This window comes from Mytilus californianus, unplaced genomic scaffold, assembly GCF_021869535.1.
Source record: "Mytilus californianus isolate M0D057914Y unplaced genomic scaffold, xbMytCali1.0.p SCAF_48, whole genome shotgun sequence".
Taxonomy (NCBI): Eukaryota; Metazoa; Mollusca; class Bivalvia; order Mytilida; family Mytilidae; genus Mytilus; species Mytilus californianus.
The window spans coordinates 528,234-538,040 of record NW_026262699.1 but is presented as its reverse complement, the minus strand read 5'-3'; positions in this window follow the sequence as shown (position 1 = coordinate 538,040).

Here is a 9,807-nt window from a genome sequence, read left to right as displayed (position 1 = left end):
TTTCTAGTTTCATGACAATAACTTGTGTGTAAGTGTTTGGATATTTCTGAAATTGTACTACAAGGTTCCATATCACAAAGGGAAAGCTGGAATTGAGTTTGTGGGTAATTGCTCGAAACGTTTAAGAATTGGGGGCCAAAAAGGGGCCAAAAAGGGGCCAAAAATAAGCATTTTTCTAGTTTCCAGACAATAACTTGTGTTCAAGTGTATGGATCTCTCTGAAATTGTACTGCAAGGTACCATACCAAAAAGGGAAGGCTGGGATTGAGTTTAGGGGTGATGAATCAAAAGGGGGTTCAAAAAATTTGGGGGGGGGATTTTTTTTTTTTATTTTTTTTATTTTTTTTCATTTTTTTTTTCTTTAAAATTTTCCATTTTAAGTTGGTTATTTCTGATTAATATATTTAAAAGCAAATAATAATGATATGGTAGGAGATACACACCAAACAGGATGTGTAAATTATTATATAATAAGTATTGTGCAATAGCAAGAAATTTTCAATTGCACAGTATTGCACAATAGCAAGAAATCTTCAATTGCACAGTATTGCGCAATAGCAAGAAATCTTCAATTGCACAGTATTGCGCAATAGCAAGAAATATCCAATAGCACAATATTGCGCAATAGCAAGAAATTGTCAATTGTACAGTATTGCACAATAGCAAGAAATATTCAATTGCACAGTATTGTGCAAAAGAAGATACTTCATATAAATTGCTAATTTCTTGATCAATTTCAATGGGGTTTTATTCTTGAATTCTTGCGGTTCTTTAATATGCTGAATCTAACAGTGTATTAAGTTTTTGGATTTTGGGCCCCGTTTTTAAATTGGTCCACATTGAGGTCCAAAGGGTCCAAAATTTAACTTTGTTTGATTTCATCAAAAATTTAATTATTCGGGTTCTTTGATATGCCAAATCTAACCGTGTATTTAGATTCTTAATTTTTGGTTCCGTTTTCAAATTGGTCTACATTAAGGTCAAAAGGGTCCAAAATTAAACTTAGTTTGATTTTAACAAAAATTGAATTCTTGGGGTTCTTTGATATGCTGAATTTAAACATGTGTTTAGATTTTTGATTATAGGACCAGTTTTCAAGTTGGTCCAAGTTGGGGTCCAAAATTAAACTTTGTTTGATTTCAACAAAAATTGAATATATGGGGTTCTTTGATATGCTGAATCTAAACATGTATTTAGATTTTAGATTTTTGGCCCAGTTTTCAAGTTGGTCCAAATTGGGGTCCAAAATTAAACTTTGTTTGATTTCAACAAAAATTGAATATATGGGGTTCTTTGATATGCTGAATCTTACCATGTATTTAGATTTTTTATTTGTGGGCCCGCTATCAAATTGGTTCATATTGAGGTCAAAAGGGTCCAAAATTAAACTTAGTTTGATTTCATCAAAAATTGAATTATTGGGGTTCTTTGATATGCCAAATCTAACCGTGTTTTTAGATTTTTAATTTTGTGTCCTGTTTTTTAAATTGGTCTACATTAAGGTCCAAAGGGTCCAAAATTAAACTTAGTTTGATTTTAACAAAAATTGAATTCTTGGGGTACTTTGATATGCTGAATCTAAACATGTGTTTAGATTTTTGATTATGGGACCAGTTTTCAAGTTTGTCCAAGTTGGGGTCCAAAATTAAACTTTGTTCGATTTCAACAAAAATTGAATATATGGGGTTCTTTGATATGCTGAATCTAACCATGTATTTTGATTTTGGACATTGGACCATAATAGGTAAATTAAAAAAATTGAAGTTCTTAGACCACATTCTTTCTGTGTCAGAAACCTAGCTATGCTGTGTCAAATATTTATTAATAATTATTAGTTATTGGATCATTATTGTGTTCTGGTAGTAGTTTTTTTTTTATTGATAACTTCTTTTTTTATGTATTTTATTTTTTGTTTGTTTCAGTTGTCTGATTTATTTTGTGCTACATTTTATGTACAGTCTTCATTATCAAAAATAAATGTCAAAGTCAAACCTACTTTTTTTTTTATTCTTCAAGCCATGACTGGTCTCAAAATTTTAAAAAGAAATCACCAAAAAGTTGCAATTAGAAATTTATCGCAGATAGACCCCCCCAAAAAAAATGTATAATATGTGTAAACAAACATAGATGCTTAACCAAAATATAATAAAGGTTACAATAGTAAAATCATTTGCAAAACCACTCATAAATTGTACTTAGCATGAAACTTAACCCAAGTGGCAACATGAAATGCAGTGAAAGTTAATTCTGATACTGGGGATTGATTATTATTCATTGGATACCAATTTTCATTGATTTGGTCGGTACAGGAGAACCACAAATTTAAATGTTCAACGAATCACAAATCTTCTACAGGAATATATGCCAACTTTGGCAAAACCATGAAATCAATTATCCACGAAAATTGGTACCCATGAAAATAAATGAAATTACAGTACATTTTTAATAAAAAAATCATCAAAGTCACCAGGCTTACAATTTGGTAGGCAAGATGTGCATTTTGTGTTTATAATCTCATCAGTGGCGCTTGAATCCAAACAGTTGTAAGGTTAAATTATATAAGAAGTAGCATTGAAAACCAAAATTAAAAAAAAACTGTTCCAAACAGGCTAAGGCTATCTATGTCTGAGGTAAATATTGTGTTGTCTTATATTTAAGTGAAAGATATGTTGAAAACACTTTATGAAACACCTTATTTTTTCTTAGAAAAAAAAACAAGAAAAGACAAACTCTCTAATCATGCAATAGTGAGTTGCAACTCAAAACAGACAATCCAAAGTCATAGAAAACTCAAAACAGACAATAAAGTAGTAGAAAACTCAAACACGGACAATATGAAAACTCAAAACATGCAATACAAAGTCGTAGAAAAATCAAGGCAGACAATACACAGTCATAGAAAAAAACTCAAAACAGACAATACAAATTGATAGAAAACTCAAAACTGACTATACAAAGTCATATTCAACTCCAAAGGAACAATACAAAGTCAGGAAACTCAACACAGACAATTCTAAGTCATATATAACTAAAAAAAAAACAATACTTAGTCATAGAAAACTTCAAAGAGACAATACAAAGTCACAGACAGCTATTGACAGACAATGCAAAGTCAAAGATAACTCAAGATAGACAATTCAAAGTCACAGACAACTCAAAACAGACAACTCCAGACACCACAAAGTCATAGAAAACTGAAAAGAGACAACACAAAATCATAGACAACTCAACACAGATAATACAAGGAAAACTCAAAACAGACTACACAAAGTCATGAGACAACTCAAAAGAGACAATATAAAGCCATACCCAACTCATGACGGACAATACAAAGTCAAAGATAACTCAAGACAGACAATTCAAAGTCACAGACAACTCAAGACAGACCACACAAAGTCAAAGACAACACCAAACAGACACCACAAAGTCATTGACAACTCATGACAGATAATTCAAAATCACAGACAACTCAAAACAGACAATGCAAAGTCCTGGACAACTCCAAACAGACACAATAAAGTCATAGAAAACTCAATACAAGCTATACAAAGTTATAGAAAACTCAAAACAGACACCACAAAGTCATAGACAACTCAATACAGATAATAAAAGGTCAAAGTAAACTAAAAAATTACAATACAAAGTCATATAAAACTCAAAACAGACAGTTCAAAGTTACAGACAACTTTAAGACGGACAATTCAAAGTCATATATAACTCAATACAGACAATTCAAAGTCATAGAAAACTCAATTCAGATAATTTTAGTCAAAGAAAACTAAAATAAAATACAATACAAAGTCATATATAACTCAATACAGACAATAAAAAGTCATAGACAACTAATTCAAAACAGACAATACACAGTCATTGACCACTTTGAATGGACAATACAAAGTCACTGACCACTCACAACAGACAATACAAAGTCACTGACCACTCACAACAGACAATACAAAATCACTGACCACTCACAACAGACAATACAAAGTCACTGACCACTCACAACAGACAAAGTTATAGAAAATCAAAACAGGCAGTACAATGTCAACTCGAAACAGACAATTCAAAGTCATAGACAACTCAAAACATACAATTAATACAAAGTCAGAAAACTCAAAATAGACGATTCAAATTCAAAAAGATTTTCAGACAAACAATACAAAATCATAGACAATTCAATACAGACAATAAAAAGTCTTAGAGAATTCAAAACAGACACCACAAAGTCATAGAAACAAAAAAAACTGACAATCAAAACAGACAATACAAAGTCAAAAAACTCAAATAGACGATTCAAATTCAATGAAATATTCAGACAAACTATACAAAATCATAGACAATTCAATACAGACAATAAAAAGTCTTAGAGAATTCAAAACGGACAATACAAAGTCATAGAAAACTCAAAACAGTCAATACAAAGTCATAGGAAACTCAAAACAAATAATAAAGTCAAAGAAAACTTAGTTGGACAATACAAAGTCATAGAAAACTAAAAACAGACAATACACGGTCATAGACAAATTAATACAGACAATAAAAATTCATAGACAATTCAAAACAGATAATACAAAGTCACAGATAATTCAAAATGGACAACACAAAGTCATAGAAACTCAAAACAGACAATACATAGTCTTATAGATAAGTCACTTCAAAGCAGACAATTGTCATAGAAAACTCCCAAAAAAAGACAAAACCAAGTAATAGAAAACTAAAACATACAATACAAAATCATAAACAAGAAACTCAGTCATAAAAAACTCAAATAAAAGAATAATGTGTCCTTGGGACACAGAAGCCCAAGCTTGTAAATATTCAAAAGTCAAAGTACTAATTCAAACTTTTGAGCGTGGAAATGAAACGTTTGGTCAGTACATTCAACAGTAAGAGTGAGAACAAAAGAAAGTTTTCCAGTGGAAAGAGGCATAGTAGTCTGTTGTTATTTATGTATTATTGTCATTTTGTTTATTTTCTTTTGTTTCCTATTCTGACATCGGACTCAGACTTCTCTTAAATTGAGTTTTACTGTGCGTACTGTTGTACGTTTGTTTTTTCTACATTGGCTAGAGGTATAGGGGGAGGGTTGAGATCTCAAAAAACATGTTTAACCCCGCCGCATTTTTGCGCCTGTCCCAAGTCAGGAGCCTCTGGCCTTTGTTAGTCTTGTATCATTTTAAATTTTAGTTTCTTGTGTATAATTTGGAGTTTAGTATGACGTCCATTATCACTGAACTAGTATACATATTTATTTAGGGGCCAGCTGAAGGACGCCTCCGGGTGCGGGAGTTTCTCGCTGCATTGAGGACCCATTGGTGGCCTTCGGCTGTTGTCTGCTCTTTGGTCGGGTTGTTGTCTCTTTGACACATTCCCCATTTCCATTCTTAATTTTATTATTCGAGAACATTCAAAATGATTAGAGAGCCGACACTACAAATTCACATATTTGTCCATTTGTAAAGGGACATATCTCTGGTGGAGAGTCATCTCAGGTGCAATTATACCACATCTTCTTATTTTTATATTTTCTGAAGGGTTTGTTACTCGTGCTGTGTGGATGCAGTAGAATGTGTCCCCATGCCTGTAGTGTATGCCCTTATATTTTACAGTTAGGGTTCTTTTGCTTGTGAGAGAGCTGTCAATACATTACATTATATTAATGGGTCTCAGGTGGAGAGTTGTCTCATTGGCAAATATACCACATGTACATCTTATTTTTATAATAACTTGAGAATGATGAAATTGACGAAACCCAAATTGGATCTTAATTTATGTTTAGTGTTAAGGTAGATAGGGGGTCTTAATTAATATCCATAGAATTTTTTAATAATTTGTCAATATGTAGTTTATATCATGCTTTTTTCAAAAATATATTAAAAAGTATTGGTCACCAGGCTTATTTTTACGCTAAAGGTTGTGCAAAATTGTCAGATTTTGTATAGATTATGCAAGGAAAACACAATTTTGTGTGATAAAAATACTATTTCACCATAGAATTGTAGATAAAATATGAGAAGATAGCTCTAAAAATATGCTTTCAGATAAGAAAAATAAAAATGGGGTCACCGGACTCGTTTTCTTGCTACATAATAAAATAGGTAAATTCACAACACATTCTATTATAAAAGTTACTTTATCTGCGTTATCTCCCCTTCTATCTGAGTTATCTCCCCTTATGTGGCAAAGTTGAAAAAAAAATGAATCAATCAAAAGCATTCTGTTTTTTGTAAAATACAGCCGTAAATATGATAAAACACATAATTTTCTATAGTTATTTGAAAAGTCTTACACATGAATTACATACTACTCTCGAAATTTGCACATTTCATTAAAGATATAGACCGATTGTTATCTGCTATTTCAAAATCCAAGATGGAGGAAGACACCCCAGCTACCTTAATAAGCATTGTGTATAATATTTGGATGAGGCACAAAAAGGTTACAGAAATGAAATTATTAATTCAAGGACATACGGACAGACACACATACAGATGGACAAGGGTTAACCTCAACGACCCTTGCGCCTAGCTGCAGGGACATAAAAAGATAATGGAAAGTAATAGATGACTCACATTAGATAAAAATAGTCAAATGTATTCAACTAGCTAATAAAACCTAAAACTAGAGTTACATAAACGGCATTTTAAAAATATTAAGTTATCACACAGGACATATGGATGGAAACTCAATAAATACAGAGGTATTCTTTATTTTCATGAAAATGGTGAATACATTTTGTATTATGAAGTAATTGTGATGTCTTAATAAAAAGAAATCTTTGGTAATTCATTTATATTTATTGATCTTATGCATTTACAAACAAAATATGCAAACTTGAAACAGTTCTCAAAAACTTTATCTTCTTTGGCCAAAGACAGTCCTAATGCCCTACCTCCTTTACATTTTGTCTCTTCGAATTCAATTTGACTGCGCTCTAACAATGGCTTAAATAGACAGATAACAAAAAAGTTTCTTTTTTATAATAACTTAAGTCTGAATTAGATGAGTTTTCCTTCTTTTATCTATAAAAATCATTCCTATTATTTCATTGTTGTAGTCCTTACTGCTTCAGAGGGTCCGAGTACACAGTTATTTCGTAGTGCATTTCTTTTAGACAATAAATGAAAATTAAAAAAATCCCACCTGCGCTTTCTCAATAATATTTTTACAGTGTGTTGTACTGCTTTTGGGACAAATTATATCAAAATTATAGAAAACTTCATCGGCTCTAACTCAAAATATGGACAATTTCATGTTAAGGGGGTCTTCAAATCTTTTGACAGCTTCCGAAGTGCTAATTTTTAACATTTTTCAGCTGGACCAAATCACTACTTTACTTTAAAATTCATGACCCAATTTTTTTTACAGTGTCATTTCACCCCCCTACTTACTATTTGAGTCATAAAACATGGAGAAATAAATTTGGAAGGGGTATAAAAAAAATCGACAAGTAACACACTGTCCACACTAGGGACTATATTCGTGGACAACGAAAATCAAAGGACGATAACTGTGTACCCGGACCTAATAGGGTGGAAAAAGTTGACCAATCTTAATGAAACTTGGTATGACCAAAGCTTATTAAATTATAAGACTGCTTACAAAGTTTCATGGCAATAGGATATATATTATAGACAATATGACTAATTCTATATTCAACTTTGCGTGTTAAATTTAGACGTTAAAATTGAAAATTTTCAACTATCAACATTTGGGGTTTAAAAAATTAAAATATTGCAAAAAAATACTTTTGAAATGCCTTAATATATAATATATTATGTATTAAAAGCAGTAGAGTACTCATTTGATTTATCAGACTTATCATAATTATTAAAAAGTCAAATTTATATGAGCCTGTGGCTAAAAATGGAGGTTTTCCAATGAAGGGGGGCCTTACATGAAGATGTAATATTTTCCAGCAATTTTAAATTTGTAAAGCTTTTTGGTTATAAATAATCCTTACATATGTATTTAATGTACTTTAAATGGAAAGAAAACTTACAAATAACATATCACATTAGTTTAAAAGGGTCTTAGGCCAAGTAAAACTGAAAATAATTTAGGGTCAATTTAGGCCGTATCACATATTTACATTTAAAAATGCATATTGAAGCTATAGGAAATAAAATTTTGTGTCCTTTCTATCATTTCTATACTCAGGTGACATGATACAATAAATCTGAGCACAAAAAGACTCTTGCATTCAACTTTTTTTGCAGACAGTATGGTCTGATACAAAGATTTTTCACTTTTTAGTGAAAAACATGCATGCAATTTTAGTCTCAACAGGCTTATATTTGAACCACTTGCTATCCTACAGAAGAAAAGAAAGATATTATGTGACATAAAACAGGTACAAAAGACATTGTTAAGTGCTTTTTATACAAATTTAGTGAGGTCTTTATAATGGACTTCAACTTTTATGTTCCAAGCTCCTCACATTTAACTTGATCCAAACAGGGCGTTAGACGAGGATTATATATACAACACATTTTGCACATATTGTCTGAGATAATCTTCTTTTCTGTAGATTCAGAGTTCACAAATGAGTAATACAACTGGATTGAAGCATAGAAACACAAATATTGACACATAAAAACCTGTCAGATAGAAAGTCAGAATGCCACTTATGCATCAAAATTGAAAAAGCTATGAAATGCTTATTTTGACCATAAAATGCCAAAATTGGTCATTTTTGCAGAAATTCTATCAAATAAAAGTTTAAATCCTTTAGTTTTATGCTATTTGATAAATTGACACCATCAAATCATTCAGGGAAGTTGCCAAAGTACAGATTCTATATTTCCTGATTTCACCTCTTAGGTCCGAGTACACAGTTATTTCGTAGTGCATTTCTTTTAGACAATAAATGAAAATTAAAAAAATCCCACCTGCGCTTTCTCAATAATATTTTTACAGTGTGTTGTACTGCTTTTGGGACAAATTATATCAAAATTATAGAAAACTTCATCGGCTCTAACTCAAAATATGGACAATTTCATGTTAAGGGGGTCTTCAAATCTTTTGACAGCTTCCGAAGTGCTAATTTTTAACATTTTTCAGCTGGACCAAATCACTACTTTACTTTAAAATTCATGACCCAATTTTTTTTACAGTGTCATTTCACCCCCCTACTTACTATTTGAGTCATAAAACATGGAGAAATAAATTTGGAAGGGGTATAAAAAAAATCGACAAGTAACACACTGTCCACACTAGGGACTATATTCGTGGACAACGAAAATCAAAGGACGATAACTGTGTACCCGGACCAGAGATGTATAGGCCTCAACAGGAGCAACTGAAATTCCTTGCCAGATTTGTTATGGTCTGCAAATTATAAAAACAAAAATACCAAGGACCACACAGTTAGGTATACACATGAGGGAACAATTTAAAAAAAAAAAATATAGGACATATCGTCGCTGCGCTTCCAAAATGTCGTATATGACTTTTTTGGCTAAAACTACTTTTTGACACATATCGTCTTGGCGGAAGGAAATCTTTGATTTCCAAAATAGCATACAGTTAAACCAATCAAAACATTTAAAATAAGACATGTTACAAAATTGCCAATTTCAGTTGTTTGTAAAGTTTGCTTCCAAAATATGGTATGTAAACTTGAAAATTGTTGTATAATGGCTTTGGGAATCAAATTCTTGCACATTTCTTTATTTCTGTGAAAATAAATAAGTTTTTGGGTAATCCAGAAATTTCAAAGTTTTTATTTCACCGCCATTTAGAAAAATGTTCAAGTTCACATACGACATTTTGGAAGCATGCATTTCCACCAAATTTTCAAAG